Below are 20,190 nucleotides of genomic sequence, written 5' to 3' on the forward strand. Positions count from 1 at the left end.
AAACTACCTAAGCATGGGTATGCATGGGGAAATTCAAACGTTCAGATATATCAATCATTTGTTAAGAACCTCAAAACGTAGCTCTGCAAACATATTCACATTGTTAATGCCTCTAGGACTTATAGAAGAATATTTTCTTGAATTATTGTTGCTTGCTGTGGCGTACTTTCAGTCATTTTGAGAGTGTTTGAGATATGATGTCAGTTTTGGTTGTATGGGGACACATAGCCATATGCAGCCAATATTGCTTTACGATGACGTGGGGGCTAGCTGCACTGGTTGAGCATGCAAGCAATCAACACAGGGTTTGCCGAGGTAAACTAAGATGAGTTATTGGTAGAGTTTGGAGTTGAGTGAAGGTTCTTTGATTTTGAAATTCGACTGAATTTGGTATCATTGCAATTGTTAGCTTGTACACAAAGTAAGAATATTGCATTTGTTTACGGGAGAACTAAACCGATTGGACATCGATTGGTGATCTAAATGGGCCTATAACTTCCTACATACCCCTAGGAGCCATATATATGAAAGATTCACCAAAAGAGAGAAAATTTGTACAATTTGAGGGTCTTAAGTAGGCGAATTGGCATATGTGTCAGGGTCGGAAATACATAGGAGCGACAGGCTACTTCGCCCTTGTGTATAAAATAGCCCCCTAAAATCCTGAAAACTGTTCTTGAAAGGTAGGAAGAGTCGCCACGATATGTCACTTCTGATTCTGATTGCCCATGCACTGATAACCGCCTAGCCTAGCCTTGAACAAGGCCACCTGTCTGATAGCAACGAGCGACTAAAAGAGACTAATCGCGAAAGCCCAAGTGAACGACAGAGCGAGAATCACAGCCAGTTAGCCTTTGGTAATCTGGTTTTGATTTCTTATGTTAACCTTTGTTTCCGACTGGAATACTCTACCGAAATAGTAGAACGTTGAGGAGTATCCCAGAAGAAGAGAAGTAGCGTCCAATCACCAAACATATCCTCGCATTACGTCAGCATATAGTATCCATCCACACACACACACACACACACGGAGTAAACTGTATGTATAGTACAAACACGGACCTACTAAGTTAACTACTGACGTTCATAGTTCACACACACACACACACACTGACGTTCGGGCTAAGACTGGGGGATCCGTTCTAATTGGTCAATAAATCCAATGCTATGAATAATTCATGCGGAGCAGTAATATATCTACATTGCAAAAGGCTCTCGTGGCGGTCGCGCGTTCACCCTGGGTATCTAGACTCATCTCAGCCGCTTAGCCAGAGTCACGAGGCCTTGTCAAAAGGCTAATAATCGCCCGGCCTCCAGCCACAATGGACACAGGTTTGCAGCTCAATGATGCATCGCCCTACGAGCCCGCACACACGATCCAAGTACTGGCAATATAATGCATGCATGGCTGTGCGCGCGTACCGATATGATGTCAACACCACATGTACACTGCTAACGCGTGCTTCATACAAAGTACCGTATCATACCCATATTATGCATGATGCAAATAAGAATTTATGAAAGGCGTCCATCAGTACTGAACTGCTAGCGACCAAATTGGTACGAAATATGTTTATTCAGTCGTTTTTTTGTTGTTGACATGGCAGGGAACAAAAATTGTTGTATATAAATACCTAGCCATTCTTTTGGTGATTTTACTCACATCATCAGATTTCCATGAAAAAATGGCTTCTATTAAGAGAATACTTGTAACTCCACGATAAATCATATTTACGCCAACAGTTTAAAGAGATGGCGCTGCTCAGATTTTTTCTCTTCTTTTTTTTGCCGATGTTGTAGGAAGCACCCCTGGTCCATTTTCCAAAAACCCACACAATTTTTACTTTGAGGTGCAGTTGAAAGCGCCGATTTGTGCTTTTGAACTTGTCACAAATAATAGAAACAAAATTGTTTTTATAACTAAAGATGACAGACAAATTTTCTTATGATTCCAAACAAAAATCTGGACATTGGCAGCTAGTTTGGTCATAGTTTCTGAGTGGTGAGTTGACATTGACACCCCGTGTATGATTGAACTTGGCAACATTTTTACTCACGGCACCATGCCGGTGCTCTTCCAGGCAGGCGGGTGCGCGTCGACCTGCACAGTGTGCTAGGTGGAGGGGCATAAATCGACACTCAGAAGAACAAAAAACAAAAACAAGGCGGCCGTATATACGTGTATGAGAAATCATACTTGTGTAGTTGTCAACTACGAGTACATGACTATCAAAGCACTTGTCGCAGCCTTAGTATGTACTGGTAAGCATTGCATGTAAAAGCCTTGTTTAATAAAAATTGTTAACAAAATAGGGCCTCATTCATGTGTTAAACTGCCCCACAAAGACCTTCACAATAAAATAAAATGATATATTGAAAATGTTAATTGGTGTACCGGTAGTGAGAATTAAAACCTTTGGGCATTTAACATAGAGATCAGAGTATGCATAGGAGTCGTTCTTTTCCCTTTAAAATATTTTCTTTTTGCCATGGAGGTTAATACTCGAGGTGAGTTAATACTCGAGGTGGTCTAATCCAGGTAGGTAAACAAAGTGTTAGACAAGTACAGTGTAAGCAAACTAAAGGTATATTTCACTTACCAATAAGCTCTCTATCTTTTGCTTTGAATCTGGGCTGTAAACAGAAGGAAAAAAAGACGATTATCATCAGCATCCACAAAAAATATAAATTATGAAATAAGAAAGTTGTTTCGACTCTATGAATCAGTGACATTACAATTTGGCCTAAATAGTATAACATTCCCTTTTATGCAGCTTGTAAGTGTCAGCTTGCATGGTGATGTGGATATACAGTAGGCTTAATTGCGGGTGCACCATGTGAGAGAGAGAGGGAGGATTGAGGAGTCCTGAAAAGGACTCTCGGTAATCTTTCTTGAGGGTTTGTTAGTCCTGAAAATAGGATAGTCAACCTGTTCGAAACGTTGAGCTACTCCCGCTACTCATCCTCTCCAAGCGCTATAGTTCTCCTTAGAACTACAAGCTAAGAAAGATAACCAACAGTCTTTTTCAAGAATATACAAACAGTCCTTTTCAGGACTCCTCAATCCTCCTTCTCTCTCATATGGTGCACCCGCAAGCCTGTATATCCCATTTATGTATAGTTAGTTCAACTTTTAAAAATCATATAGATCTGTCTTATGTGATTTTGTTTCCTTCATTTAAAGCAATTTGCCATGAAGGTTGGATTGGGCCTTAAATAAAGTTATTAGGCCTAGATGATATGGTGAGATGTACATACCGGTAGGCCTATCCTCCAATTCATCTCTTCATACATATATTTTGACAAAATTTAATATGTTCAATGCCTGATAAATCACAAAATCTACAGTACAGTAATTACACAATAACAATTTTAATGCAGAATCAAAAACACTATCTCTTCAACACACCGCACAGTACAAGATACACACAAAAGTATGAACTTCACTTCACATGAATTTTAGGAGAGTCATAAATATGTATACATGCCTACATCATACATACATACTCCAACATACAAGTTACATACAACATACTCCTCCTACCAAACCATACCATATAGCCCCCCCCCCCCCAAAAAAAAAAAAAAAAAAAAAAACCTAATATTACTTATTATGACAATGAAAAAAATGTGTGCCTACATTATAATCCAAAATGGCGGCCTGAATGATTTACCTTTTTCTCTCCTTAGACTAATATTATTAAAGGGGAAGTCCACCCTGAAATTAAGTTAGTTTTAATAGGAGTAGAAAAATGAGAGAAACAAGTCAGTGAAAGTTTGAGCAAATTCCGATTAAAAATAAGGAAGTTAGGATTTTTTAAGTTGTGATCAATCAAACAAATTGGCAACTCTATGACGTATCATGCGAGCTCAACTTCCATTTGCTCAGTACTAAAAAATCTAAAATTTTCATTTCCCTCAAGAAAAATTTCAACCATACATGCACCCTAAATATAATAATTGCAAATATGTTTCTATACTACCCCTGCAAGGAACAAAATATATTCCGTCATCAATAACAAGAAAAACAAGATTTTATGGAATATTATGCACAAAGCAAATGAAGGAGAGCTCGTATAATAAGTCACAGAGTTGCCAATTTGTATTTGATTGATCACAACTTCAATAATTCATAACTTTCTTATTTTCATTCAGAATTTGCTCAAACTTTCACTCACCTGATTTTCTTATTATTCTGCCTCTATCGAAACAACTTATTTTTGGGGTGGACTTTCCCTTTAAATTCAAAATCATGAAAAAACACTTAATATCAACAAACATGTAGTCTACAACAACTCCAAATGCAAATAATCCCAGCTTTGCATTACTTTATAGTATTTGATAGCCCAAATCTTGACAATTTTCTGCATTCCCCCCCCCCCCAAAAAAAAATCATTTTCATTGATCGGCGATCAGAATTTAATATCCCATTTCACCTGATCGGCCTACGATCGGCCCTGATCCGATTATCGGTTACAGTTAACAGTACTTAGTCATGCTATTTGCTTCTAATATCCTGGTCATAATACACCTGAAAATTCCTGATATAATATACAGGTATCAAATGTACATTTGTATGTAGACTGTAGAGTGTTAACTTTTGAATATCAATGAAAATATTCTTTACATCCTGGATCAAAAGTGATACTGATTGTTTGGTTAGTGTATCCATAGTACATGTAAACACAGATGATTGGCAGAGAGAAATGATTCATGGAGATTACATTATAATACTATCCATGGAGCCTTGCTAAGCGAATATATACAGTACTCGTAAGCAAATTCCGGTAGGATGCGACCGTCATTGTTGGTCAAACAGTTTTTGAGCGTCAAGGGAGTGGAGATTGTGCACACAGTGTGTGCCAGCAAGTATTGAATCTAATGACCGGGTTATAGTACATCTGTAATGCGCTTATAAAAGCGGAATATTATTTTTATTATATTATTATTTCTCCATGCCTTTGCCCAGATTATATGATTTGTATCATATTGTGTGCATGACATTTCACAAAATCTGTTATGAACTTTGAAGAATTGATACTATTTTCTGAATATTGTATTCATAATCATTAATTTGTATATAAATACATGTACACTACAGTTGCTTATCAAAATTCAGGTTTTTCTTGATTTAACTGAAAAAATTACTCTATATTAGTGCATCTACACACAAAAATGCGTTATAACTTGGATGCTGGTGTGAGGAAAAAAGATTTTTAGGGGAAAATGGAAAATTTATATTATCAATATAAAGAAAACAATTAGTGGATAGTGAGGCAATGACGTCACAGATTCATGAGTGAGTTGCCAATTTGTCTTGTGATTTTCAAAGTTTTTCAAGTCATTAAAAATTTATAACTTTCTTATTCAAACTGTTTTTGATTTACATTTCTTTACATTTAAATGAAAGAAAACAAAATGACCATGCAACTGCAAAGGGCAATGTCTAAATAATTCTGTCAATAAATTTGCTTCCACAAACATTTTGACCTTTTTCAAAAATGTAAAAAAAAAAATTATGATCATAACCAGGGATAGGTGAGTTTTAAACTCACATATCCCTGATCATAACTAAGCCAATATTTTTCATTTTACTGATTTGCAAAATCATAAAATATTGAAAAGGTTTATAATTAAAAATAACTCCATTGTAACATGATCTACAACATGAATCTATTTCTCAACTTGTCACATGTAGTGAAGAGAAAATCTTGCAAACTTTTGATTGAGAACACCTGGCACTAGACAATGAGCATTTTCCAGCCCTGAAGTGTATGGATGAAAGGATGGGAAATAATATTTCACTCCAGTTATCTATTCTCCTTCATTGCATTAGGGAAGTCCATCCAGATAATTAGCTGGTTTTAATAAGAGCAGAGATACTGAAGAAACATAATAGTGACACTTTGAGTAATATCAAAATAAAAAATAGGAAAGTAATGAATTGGCAATACTGCAACATTTCTTGAGAGGTCCTCTCAAACTTGCTCTGTACATAAAATTGTGTAAACTTTCATTATGACACGGAATAGATCTGTACAATTGTATAAATCATATGTCCAATAATTATAATTAAGGTGCATGTATGATTGGAAATTTTCTTTAGAGCAAAAATAGAAAATATTTTTTAGGGAGGGGACATCCCACCCTATACGTCACTCATTTTTCTGCTTCTATGAAAACTAACAATATCAGGGTGGACTTCCCCTGGAAGTTAAAGAAACAAGTATGACAATCTGATTTACTAGTGGCTCGATACATATAATTTTCTTTGTACATTCAGACCATAGAAATACAGTTTTCACAGAATAACCAGAATGTTTACATTTGGAAAATTTCTCATGTCTTAGTTGCAATGATATACGTTGTATACTACAGGGTTATAGGCCTACATGTAGATGTTTCCTGAATATGAGTACATAATCCTCCATCTATGACATGAGCCTGAGGCATTTTTTGAAGAATAAGTCATTAATTTAGTGAGGAAAATGCAGTAATAATGGCCTTCTCATGAAGAGGAAAAAAATTGTAGATTCTCCCTGCCATAAACCAAACACTGAAGAGGCATACTTGCGCCTACTCGCTTTAATACACAACAGCATGTACACAGAGCACTGTCGTATATACAATGTAATTTTAGGTCGCCGCCATTCATATGAGCTAGCACACATGAACGTGAGCTGAGCAATGCATGCATGCTACACAATCACATCAAAACAAAGAGCTTTCAACACACATACACACAGTATACACACCCTAACTCAAGCTAAGAAGCTGCCTAACACTAGGGAGATGTGAGATTTGTAGCACAAGTGGCTTGATATATTGACCCTCCTTTTAAAATTCATGGTTTCCAAGAAATCAATTTTTGTAGATTTACATATATGTCAATGATGATCACATACAACATCACTCTGTTTCCATCTGAAGAGTCTTCAACACTAAATTGTAGAAAATTAACAAACCAGTGATGGCGAACTGTGACATGTTATCTGTTTGGTATTGATCAATCATATCTTGCTTAACTTTGAAATATTTCAATAAATACATTATGTGTGCTTCTCTGCTCTTACCAAAACATTTCCTGTGAATAGTGCTACTTCCTGATCCTTAAAGGCAGTAAACAATCATTTCTTGTACAGCTAAATATCAACATGTGGGTCATGTATGCTAATTTTATGTAGTGTCCACTAGTTTCATGCAGGGTCGGTGAGTTTTAAATGGTGAATTTCTGTTTGGTCTACAATGGTCTACAACCAGTATGTCTACTAACCAAACAGTCTATTCCCACATGGTCTACACAAAGCCTGTCTACTATCCACATGGTCTCAAAATCATTAAATATATACTTATCATTTGGTCTAATGACCAATTAGACTAATAGTCATTTGGTCTAATCTCCATTTAGTCTAATCTCCAATAAATCTACGACCCATTTGGTTAATCACTCATTTGGTCTAATTGCCAGTCTGGTCTAATTCCCAGTTTGTCCATGTCTAATTTATCTACTATCCATACCGTCTGATAATAATTCATCATCAAATGATTATTAGACCTTTAATATGGATGGTGGACGAAATGGGAATCTGAAAAACTGGAAACTATATTTCTCAAAATAACCTCATGACCTCAACTATAGTACACGTACAATGTATGCATGCACATTTTAATAGAACATCTTTGATTTCTTAAAATGTTTTAAAAATTGGAGAACCAAAAACCTAATTCAAAAACAATAAATCATCATTCATTCAAGCAAATAAGCCAATTTAATACATGCATGGGGTCATCATTATCTTTCTTTCTTCACAAATGTAGGTCTATACTAATCATTCTGGAAATTACAGCCCTTTGATTGTCTCAAATACAATTTTACACCTTCATTCAAAATTTGTACGAAATCCCTTGAGAAATGTGGCCTATGTAGAGCACATACAATTTTTAAGTTATGCATCCAACCAAAATTGTTGACATTTTCAACAGGGGAGAGGGGGGGGGGGGCTGAAGCTTCTTGCCCGAATATCAATTTTTCGGTTTCAGAATTTGGCAAGCGAGCAAAGCTAGCGAGCACAAATTTGAGCATATGTGTGGTTTGAAAGTGTTATTTATCACCAAAATATACAAGTACATGTAAGAGATAAGATATCAAAAAATACATATTCAGGCAGCTCCCTGCCCTAATATTGGTAATAATTCAATTTCCGGGGAAAGAGAGGATGCAACCCCATCCCGCATCAACTGCAGGTGTTATGCAATGACATTTGAATCCTCATGGAGTAAATATAGAAACAGCTCGTGCTACAACCATGATTGCAATGAAAACTTCCATTTATTTGGAATTCCAGAACAATTAAACCCCTATGATACTATATATATGTGTTTCATGACTGTCAAAATACTTTCTTTATATCTTTACATATTTATATTCATGAATGACTTTATCACTCTCGTTCGCTTACAAAATACCAACCTGCTCATATTACTCCGTATTCCATATGAAGACAATAAATATGTCTCTTTTTTTAAAAACCACTATAAGAAGCAAAGCCGTTGATTCTTTTTCATTGTTGGGGACAACCGCTACATAGGATACACAGCCCAGATATTATCGGAGGCTACTGCGCTCGTACTATTCTGACCGAGGACCTATAATCAAATCTTAATCTCTTTGAAGGGAAAATAACCTATGAAACAATCATGTGAGAGCACACAATTATGTTAGTAGAAATGAAGAAAAAAAATACAGGATCTATTAAACCTTACCATAGTAGTACACTTTCACTTTGAAGTATCTGCATGTATTATGTAGGAATCTAAAATAAATACAAACATCTATTTCAATTACCTTCCAGTTGTCTTATGATGGAGGATATAGTAAACACTGAAGATTGCTCGGCTGAAAGCTATCTGTGATCACATGTAGCAGACGTATATTAGATCTTGAACCAAATCCTTTCCAGCGACGGCTTGCATTTGCTTTTACTGAAAAAACTAGGCAATTCTGGACATGGGGTCTTGTGTTATCATCATCATGGATGATGCTGAGGATTCAAAAACGTGCAGCGATCAAAGAGCTGAGGGATGGTCAAGAAGATGCGATTGGCTCAGTTGTTAAGGCCATTTTTGTTTAAAATTCATGTTTAGCATCTGGAAATAATCTGAGAGTAGTTTTTTGGAAAAAACTGAACATGAAATGTTTGATAAAATGAGAAATAGATCATCATTTAATAAAAAATTTCATACGTTCTTCGATATGACCATTTTACATCATTTCTCATAGTTTGAGCTCCCGATATGAGAGGGGGAAATTTTCGGTGATAAAGTGAGCTTGGCAACGTTGGTGCTTCGATGACCGTTAAATATAGAGATTAGGGGTGGGGTCAGAGGTTGAAACAATTGATTCAGGGCCTGCACATGACATCTCGATCATTCCGGGATGAAAAACCTGAAGGTTATTAATATTATTTCTTTTTTCCCCCTCCTTGTCACAGGCAACTCCCAATAAAAATATTAATAAATAATAAGGCCAAATAACAAAAATAATGTGTTTCTCGTCCAGACTTTTTAAAAAAGGAAGGAGGCAGGGGGCCGCAGGGCATTGCTAATTACAATTTTTCAAAGATGGCAGCCATGCTAATTACTGTTAATCTCTATGTATAAGACACACTTTTTTCCCCGCCGAAAAAAAAATATCAACAGTCGGGGGTGTGTCTTATACACAGGTACAAACAAAACCAAAAAAAGTATTGATTTATGCCCCTCAACCTGCACTGTGCCTGGCAATGTCTCCCAGCTCGGTGTGTTGACTCGCCACTTGGAAACTAGAACAATACTACCTGTATGGCCAGATTTCTGTTTGAATTTAGAGGAAAATTTGTCTGTCATCTTTAGTTTTAAAAACGACATTGTTACTGTTATTTGTGACAAGTTTACTACCACAAATCCGCACCTTCAACTGCACCTCACAGTAGAGTAAAGATTCTTCCCCGCATGGGTTTTTGAACACGGGCTTGGCTTGCTGCCTACGGAGTCGGCAAATTCCCCCCCCCCCCCAAAAAAATAATAAAATAGGGGTGCGTCTTACACGCAGGTGCGTCTTACACGCAGGTGCGTCTTATACACAGAGATTTAAGGTATAGCTGGCCAAGCCTATTTATTCACAAATATTGTGCTATGCGAATATACTGATGCAATGTATGACAAAACAAATGATTTGTATCACTTAAGAAGCTATTTAAAAAAAATGTTTATCACAGGCTTTTTTCAATTTTTATTTTTTAATTTCTGAATGGTAAATAGTTTTTTTTTTTAAAGAAGGTGGCGGCCCAAAAGGAGGCGAGCAGGGACAAGAAATACTTAATTTTTGTTATTTGGTCTAATGGAGTATGGCAAACGCGCATACTAGCACATTCACTCTGGCTTTGTAGTTCATGCTGCCATACTACCATGGATAAATCATGACCGGAGTGTCATATCAAAGTTTTGTGTTAGACAAAGGAACATCCCTTCACTGCTATCATGTAAAAATGTGTAGAACAGGTGAATATGCATGTGACACCTGTTCTACACATTTTTACACGATAGCAGTGAAGGGATGTTCCTTTGTCTACCTGGACTTCTTGAAGAGTTTGGAGCAATTTTAAAATTAATTTAAATGGATTTGATGGTCCAAACTTACAGAAATAATTAATCTATATATATACCCCAAATATGCCGAAATTCAGCCGCTCTTGATAGACACTCTTAAATCTAGCCATGTTTCAAAACCCATGAAAACTTGTTCCGGCGACGCAAAAATAGCCAATTGTCACACGCATCAAAATGGGCTTCATATAATTATTTGAAAAATTCCACAAAAAAAAATATTTGTCAAAAGAACCTGAAAAAAATAGCCATGTAGAAATCGATACAGAGAACAGATTTCTTGAAAAGAAAGGTGATTCATCAGTTAATTACAGAATTATATCACCTTGAAAATGGCTAATTGTCAGTTATAGCCTAATTACGCAAAATTTGACCATTTCGTCTCTTATGTAAGTGGCCGTATTTTCGAAAGTACTTATTCAAATTTGACAAATGAGGCAGGGAATAATTTTCCTCAAATATTTTGATTAGCAATTTCAGCTGATGGATAAATATTTCAAATGAAATTCTGTACATTTCTATGGAAGAAAACTGCTACACAAACAATATTTTGTATAGCAGTCATGCAAAAATGCATAGCAAATTGCGATGCGATACCAGGAAAATTATTCCCTGTGAGGTATCAAAATTCTTCTTTTCATGTGCTCAAAAAGGAAATGGGCAGGGAAAGTGAAATTTAGAAACTTTTAAAATTTCACTGTGATACCTACTGTCACTGCCATTTACATGTACGTATAACCGGCCCCCTCTTCAATAACGGCTCCCAAACTTTCGGGAATGACCCCAAAGTTTCCTGATTACCATTCTGCCACTCTTTGGAGGAAAGAAACTCAGTTGCAATAGTATTTTACAGGGATTAAAATTTAAAAACAAGCAAAAAATGTTTTTTCAAGTTGAATGATATGCATTTTGATAGCACGACAGGTTGGCAGCTCTGTGGCATGCTGATATGTCAATTGACCTCTTCAAAATTAGTTTCTTTATAAATACTGTGTTTTTTTTGTAGTGTGTATGCTCCTTTCACTATATGAAATACTTCTTTTCCAAGTTTTAAGAATTTCGACTAGTCTGAACATGCAGGCCATTATACATTTCTTTAGACAATATTTTTCAGTCTGTATGCCCCTTTTTTTTATACAACGATTCTTTATAATACTATGTTTCTTGATATAAATTTCTTCTAGCCTGAACAGGCCTTTAGTGGAAGAGTGGGTGTGTACAGTCACTTTGAGTCAATCAACACGTGGAAGGTTTAAAATCTATATCACGGTTTCCAGGGTCTGGCAAAATATCTACATGTAGATATAAATATTATGCCAATGTGAAGTTATAATACCAGAGCTGCCAACCTCCAGAACAGATATTCAATAATCATAAGGCTCAAAATCAGTAATTTCCTATGCGGTGCCATGATCTAAAAAGAATGGCAGGCGGATGCATGTGCGCATGATTATCTGAAATTTTTGGTGATTTTACTCCCACAAAGTTGCTAAATATTGATTTTCAGGTCATCACAACACATAAGTTTTCGATGAAAAATTGTCTTCTATTAAGAGAATACTTGATAATTTTCAATCTTTCTCATGCAGCGAGTTTCGGATGGCCACCATACTGCACAGCAATCGCTATGATAGATCCCTGGGCGCAAAAAAACAAAACAAAAATCATACCAATTACAGGAAATCCGTACTAGTTGGCAGCTCTGTTATACATGATGGTAATTTATCGGCAAACTCTGCCTTTGAAAGGGTTACAGAATAGTATCAGCAAGTCAGCAACGAATTAACACATTTACAACAATGCCCCTTGCATAAAACTTACCACTGGTAACTTTGCAATAAAAAAATGAACTACTATGGCAACATCACTAACATCACTCCACAGCCAATCAAGGTTTCCATGGAAGTTACCATTAATGGCAAAGTTAACATCAATGCTAAGTTTTATGCAATGGCCCCCAAGCTTAAGAGAATTGAAACAAATTAACCAGTATGCCTACAGGCCTACATGTACATGACAAATCCATCAGTTTCATTCTATACTTACAGCCCGTTACAGGTAAAACAACCTGTGTATATGATTTGCAAATTGAACATCACTGGACCTACTGTACATGTAGATTTCTACATCATTTCTACAGTTCACTCCACATTTCTCCGAGCCATAATTCGTGTCAAAATCGAAAAAGATAAAAAATTCTTCAAAAAGGCACAATGTATTAAATAATGAACTCCTTGGCTCTGACTTCTCATTTACCAGGTACATGTAGATGTACATGTAGCAACATGCTATCCTTTCACTTCGCATGTTATAACTATCCAAACAGAACCATACAATGGTTCAATAGGAAAAACCAAAGCCTGCCAAACCAAACTGAACTAACCAACATAAAGTGGCAGAGCACTCAATAAATAGAATAAAACAACATTTGTTTTAAGTTAAACAGCCAACTGGCACTGCAGCTAAGTACTATATTTCACTCACATCTATTATAGAAACATGCTACAGTGTATTAAGCTGTTATTAGGCCAAATAAAAAAAACGACATGTTTAGCGTCCTGTTTTTTGGAAAAATAGGAAGGAGGAGGCCCTTTTTTTTTTTTTTTCTTTCAAAATGGCCACTCAAATGGCCGCTCGGTACATTTTCCCTGTCAGTCGGGCTATTTTTCAAGATGGCCGCCGACAATTTTTTTTTTTTTTTTTTTAATCAGAAATAGATGCATTTTAGCAGTGTTTTTCATGTTTTTTTTCTTTAAAAAAAAATTTTTCAAAAAAAAAAAAAAAAAAAAATAGGAGGCGGCCCCCAAAAAGGAAGCGGGAGGGGACACTAAACATGTATATTTTTTTGTACATGGCCTTATAATGGTTGGTGTAAAATATTTACACTGTTGTACATGTATTCATTTCAGCATTGGTGCTGCTTTAAATGGCAGAATACATGTAAGTCACTTTCTAACTACATGTAGTTAAACCTGTCCATAGCGACCATCCAAGGGAAACACAAACAGTGGCCGTTGTTGACAGGTAGGCGTTGGTGGCTATTTTGATTTTGAATAATTGATCGACTCGCAAGGCCTCCGCCATTTCGCAAACAATCCTCCGTGGCTTTATAAGAGTTCAGTTGGAAGAAAACGAGGCGGAGAGCCGATCGATAAATCTAACATACGCAAGTTTATTTTTAGGTGTTTACAAATTAAATAAATAAGGAGTGGAACAGTTTTTAGTCAAAATAAAAATATGAAATGATTAAACATAATTTTCTCTCTTTGAAATTGTCCGGCATTTAAAAAAAAAAAATCGCAAAAAAAAAATCGCAAATTATTTAAAAGAAATAATAGGAACGAGCCTGAAAATTTGATTGACAGATAAGCCGCGCCCACTCATCATGCCTGTTGCAAGCTAGATACATGTGTAGGCCAGTGGTGCCTGTGCATGACGCGACGAACAAGCGAGTCATCCATTGCAAAGTTCATGACAATGACTCTGTATTGTTATGTTTTCAATAGGCATAGCCCATAATGAAATGTGTAAGAAACAATATCCCGTCGGTAATTAAATGTTCTGATTGAAGTTTAAATAAAAGCTTAGGGTTGAATGTTAGATCTAGATTTATAGTTAGCCGCTGTGCCTACGATCGCCTGACTGTGTGAGTGACATTGCTCATACGCTGCTGTGGCTGGTCGCTACACGGCTGCTGTTGTTCGCTCTACGGCTTGCCCTGGTGGTCGTTGTGTGGGCATTTTCGGTGGCCAGCGGAAGCAAAATGAGTGGCCGCTGGTTTTTCAGAGAGAATCAGCCATGTTTTCATCCCGTTTGGAATATGAACGTCTCACAAAGCGCATCGACAAGGTGACAGTTCCTCGTCCATGCCAAAGATCAGTCCACCAAAGAAAAGAAACCTCTTCTATGGCATCAGGTGTGAGCAGAAACGTCAGTCAGACTCAACTGACACTGAAAGGACGAATGAACCAACATTGAAAAATAAGACCAGACTCCACACCTGTTTTCTCCCACCTCAACATGATGGGACACTCTCTTTGTGTCAGTCAACACGTGGAATCATTTTTTTGTACAGAGAAAGAAAGTAGTTTGAACAAGGAGTAAAAAGAACTAAAAACAATTTAGGACACTCAACAAAAAGGGAGGCCTCTGGTTTAACCTGTCCCAAGCGTGCGACTGGGCCCTTTGAGAAGTCACCAGTCGTCTCTCCCTCAACTAATTTTCCCACTTAGTAGTTTATGCGCTTTTACGGACATAGAAGAAGACATGCACTAATAGAGGGCGCCCCCCTCTCAAAAAATGAAACGGAAGCTCTTATTACCAATCATTTGAAAGTATGCTTTGCCGACTACTAATTGATATATTTGGTAAATTATTTTATCTATCCAGACCGGATAAATATCGTGCATGTGTTGCGTCTACATACCAGCCAACCTTTGAAGACTTAAAATAGTAAACATTTTTTACGAGGACTGTGAGGAGTGGGTGTGGGAGAGGGCTGCCCCCCCCCCCCCACGGTAGGGAGGAATGCCTTTTTCCTTCACTTTAAACTCATTTTTCAACACTTTTGCAACCCCTTACCCAACAAAACAAAAACAAAAAACAAGGACTAAAAGCTTAGTGTGTGTAAGCGTGTAATGAGGTACTTGGGTACATTCCCAGGCTTACAGGCAAATACTTGATTACTCTGACGCCATGTTTGTTTGTTTTTTGCCACTACCATACTACGGTAGAAGTATACCAGGTCCATCACCGACATTTCCTTGAGTTGGAATTTAAGGCGCTGATTTAATAATAATAATAGTAAACAATGCTGTTTTCAAAACCAAAGATGAGAGACTAAGGGCGCGTTCATGCTTGATTTTGAAGGCAGAATGAGCGATTTGTAACGCTCATCGTAAACGCTCATCGTAAACGCAGTTCCACGGTGCACTGTTCATGCTCACTTCTCCAGGCAATTCTCCTTGGGTGGCCTTCAGCTAGATTCGCAAACCTGTGTGCGCATGCTACGTAGACCCACTAGAGGTCAGTGCATTGACCCCATTTAAACGCGTTTACAAATTGTAAACGCATCTTTTTGTGAGTTTACGATCGGCGATCGTGATCGCCGTTTTTCGGTGATTCTACAAAAGTGAGCATGAACGCAATCGTGTTTTAAACTAAACGCGTAACAGATGCCTGATTCTGGCCGTCAAAATCATGCATGAACGCGCCCTAATTCTCCCGGGCACGGGTAAGCGCTGGCCTTGATAGTGCCAGGTGAAAGGGGAAAAAGAAAAAAAAATATCATAATTTGTGACAAAAAAATCTTAAGGCGTAATTTAAAACATAAAATCGTGATAATTACGCCAAAATCGTAGTAGTTGGCAGGTATTCTCTGTACAGTGCTTGTAACTTTACCAAGACCGTGCCAAGTTTCTTATCATTTTGATGATTCCAGAACCTTTCAGAACACACCAATACTTATATGCTGGATGATCAACCTTTTCTGATCGATTCCACAACGTTTCTTTCACAGTGCAATCTAGGGCAGCGAAGAGTAGTCGAATGCTCGAGTACCCGCACTGCTGACAACTACTCAAGTACGATTTCTCGTACCCGAATATTCGGCCGCAAAAAAAAAGTCCCGGTCACCTGGCACTGTCCAGGCCGACGCTTACCCGTGCCAGGGAGAGCGGCGGCCGCTGGCATGGTACCGTCTGGAAAAATGTTTCCCAACTCAAGCACTGTCAAACTCACCACTCAGAAAAAAGGGGACTCAGAGGCAAATGGATTATTCTGCCATCTTTGGTTTTTAAAACAGCATTGTTTACTGTTATTATTAAATCGGCGCCTTCAAATACAACTCGAAGTAAAATTGCATGTGTTTTCGGCGACGTGGGATACTGCTCAAGTGGTATGGTGGTGGCAAAAAACAATCAAAATTAAAAAAATCAAAAATTTAAAAAAAAAAAAAAAAATTTTAAAATTAAAAAAATTATAAAAAACATGGCGTCCGAATACTCGAGTATTCGCTTGTAAGCTTGGGACTCTGGGAGTGTACTCGGGTACCTCATTACATTGTTGTGCACAGCCCTAGTGCAATCGCATGACCAGAACTTGTCTATACCTTTAAAGGTACTATGTCCCATTTGCAGGCCAAAAAAATGAAAAGGTTAAATTCTAATGGTATTTGAAAGATAATACTAATTTAGAACTTCCCTAAAAAAAGGGGGCTTGAAAATGTCTTTAAGTGGGAAAATAACAACTATTAGTTGTCAAATCGACTTAAAAGCTATAGAGCCAGTAATTAATAGTTTGATTTGTCAGGCCATTGTACCAAATGGTTGTACGTTTTATGCTGCGCAAAGATTCAATCAGTTTAATTTTGGTCATTACAAGAAGTGGGTTATTGATGTATCATGTAGACAAATGCTCATGTACCCTTTACAGCTCATTTTTATGTATGTTATTACCAAAGCCAGTCAGTCACTCAATAGTGTATGACGGTGAAGTCTAGCAAGTAAACGGGTTTCCTTGCATAATTTGAATATTAGGACACTGCTGACGTTTAAATTTCACAGATAGGACATACATGACATATTCATAATTCCTGCAAATTTCTACAAAATTCAATGTTGGCTGCAAAAGAGATATAGTATCTTTAAAGTGTGAGATGGTATTTTAATTTTTTTTGTTATTTTCCCTATTCATTTTATATGATGGGGCGACCAGATTTTTTTTAAATATTAGGAAATGTGATATTTGAATTGATACATGATGATTTCTCATATTCTACAATTTTATTTAGTTCAATTATTACCAAATGGACAGCAAACTTTTTGATATCAAAATTGGTGCAACAAGAAAATTTATCATCAAAGAACTTCAGAGATATTGGGATCTCAAGTTTTGATGTCGGAGCGGAATGCGCTTCAAGTCAACTCATGAAAAAGAAAAAAAAAGAAAAAATAGACCTCAATTCACGCACGAGGGTTTAGAGCTATTTTATCACAAAAAGCGATCAACTAAATATCAGCTAATTTAATATTTTGCAGGCAAAATATCATACAATCTGTTGTAAGTTGTAACCACTTTTTACTTACAATTTTGATGACATCTGCTCTCAAAATACAGATTTCCAGACCCTTGTCGGTATAATAAAGTTCATATTTTTTTTGGAACGGACGAAAAAGACTTTAAATGTGCCAATCTTTTCATAATTACACACCCAATTCTATAGAGAATTTGTCTCTGGGTAATTTTAGGTTCCTTGTTCCATTGGCGGTAGTAAGATTTTCTTGCCGACTTTTTGAGATAAAGAACCAAGGTCACTCGTGAACTATGGTTGCACCACCATACATGTGCAAATGAATTAGCTCCCAATGGTTGATATTACTTAACAGGGGGGTGTTTCACAAAGATCCTACATTTAAGTCTAACTTTATAACTCTAAGTTCGACTTAAACATTATGGAGAGCCATTTGTAGCCTTATAATAAAATATATTCAAAAGTGAAAATTCAAGTATTTTTTATAAATTCCACATCAAGAAAATGAAATATCCTTGATAATAGAGAATATGAATGATTTGAATCAACATTTGATGCCTTTGAAATCACTTTTACACAATATTTTCATAGATCTATGCCAATGGTTTTCCATAATTGTTATGTCCAACTTAGAGATAAGTTCAAGTTAGAATCTTTGTGAATACACATAAGCCCCTGGGGCCCGTTCCTAGAAACCGTCTAAGTCTAACTTCTTGACTATCCCATTGAAATGTGTGTTAATTCTATAGCACACGTTTCAATGGGATAGTCAAGAAGTTAGACTTATGACGGTTTCTAGGAACGGGCCCCTGATGTGTCAAATAGCACGAGGCCTAACCATCATAAATATTTTTCATTGACATTAGATAGATCTAAATACTGTCTAACATAATTTCTTAAAAGATTGAAGAAATGTTGTGAGCAGCTTCTTAAAATCAATACTGTTTTTAAATCAACTGTCCCGAGTTCAGAAACAAAACATCTTGGTCCTTGAAGTTGATGAAAGGTCTAGTCTAAGTCCTAGATCTATACAATAATTGGTAGGCAATACGCCCTAGACCTTATTCGTATGACGTCACGCATTTGTAGATCCAAAAGGGCGCCCTCCCTCAGAGGACAAGCGCTACGTTGCTAGTGATCGGCAGAGGCTACCCGTTATCACATACTTTCTCTTAGCTCAACCTTTTAATTTATCATTGACTTTTTGCTTATCTTGCTCGAGTTTATCATAGAGCTCTAGGGCCTAGTCGGAAAATGGTAAATTTCTGGTTGCATCGGCTCTGACTCTGATCTCACATGGCAGTGCAGTGTCTGTGGAGCTTTTCAGACATGTCTGTGGAGCTTTTTGTGTTGGAGTGCGAAATAACGATTAGGCCTAGGCCTACAGTGTAGATATCCAACAATTCATGGCATTAATCATAATATAGACTAGATCTAGGTCTAACTGTTAGTTAGGCTAGAGTTCTACCTCAAGCCTCAAGCCTCAAGGGGAATAATCAACATCATCAAACATTATCACCCGAACATAAATGGAGGCGTGATCACTTAGTTTCTTGTCAACATCAAGTCCACGTCCACTCCAATTTCCAAAGTCATTCACTCAGGATCAGAAATCAGAATTCAAAAACAAGTTTAACTAATTTTTTACTTTGACTCGAATTTGAGACAAACAAAATCAAAAAGTAGACCTAACTTTAGTTTAGACCTAACTGTTACTGTTAGGCCCTAGGCCTAATATATTTTACAAACCTCAGAGAAGCTTCTAGTCTTTGGGTCACAGATTCCTCATTGTCTGTCATCTTATCCATTTTACTTCCATTCAAAGAGGCTGGAACGTGTGCTCCAGATCCAGTGAGTTTACATCTTGCATTGACGTTCACAAGCCGATTATGATCGCCCATTGTTGTTTGAGAAGTGGCGTTGGAAACGAAGTTTTGATAATTTGCATTCACTGAGAAATCCGTCGATGGGCGGAAATTTTCCATCTTTGCTACACGTCAGACCTGTCTCTGATAATTCAAGACAACAAACATGAGTAGGCTGAACCCTAACATGTGAAGTTTTGGGCCAAATCAAATGGATTTGGCCACGAAATCTGTTTCTTTTCCTCATTTCATGATGGTTCCGGTGCATGTAAAATAACAATAAAGTGGCTGTGATGTGAGTGAAGTTACAGTTTTTACGAGCTACGTACAGGATTCTATGCAGTACGTATACATGGAATGCACGAAATTAATGCCGAATCAATAAAACGAGTGTTATCTCAAGATGGCGCTAGACCTCTATAAACAGAGCTTTCTCTAAACGATGACGACAATCTTCTATATTACATACGAAATTTAAAAATCAACATGAGAGCCTGCGCCAAGCCGACAAGTTGCACCAGACTTTGTCAGTATTATGTATTAGTAAGAAAAAAATACTACCACACACACAAGCAAAGTGGCCAACACTTCCGTCTGGTTAGGATTGGATCAGCAGACGCCCTTTGGATCAGTCAGTATTATTTTAGCCTA

At 37.0% G+C, this 20,190-nt stretch overlaps 1 long non-coding RNA gene across 1 annotated transcript; it reads right to left on the reverse strand.

The window, feature by feature from the left end:
- Window positions 1-2,481: 2,481 nt before the first annotated feature.
- On the reverse strand, window positions 2,482-19,936 carry LOC115919357. The gene is made up of 2 exons (XR_004061809.1): window positions 19,424-19,936; window positions 2,482-2,634 (listed from the first exon to the last, which is right to left on the reverse strand). It is a non-coding gene; the product is annotated as an uncharacterized LOC115919357 (long non-coding RNA).
- Window positions 19,937-20,190: the final 254 nt, after the last annotated feature.

The sequence above is a fragment of the Strongylocentrotus purpuratus genome, unplaced genomic scaffold, assembly GCF_000002235.5.
Source record: "Strongylocentrotus purpuratus isolate Spur 01 unplaced genomic scaffold, Spur_5.0 spur5_scaffold_6, whole genome shotgun sequence".
Taxonomy (NCBI): Eukaryota; Metazoa; Echinodermata; class Echinoidea; order Camarodonta; family Strongylocentrotidae; genus Strongylocentrotus; species Strongylocentrotus purpuratus.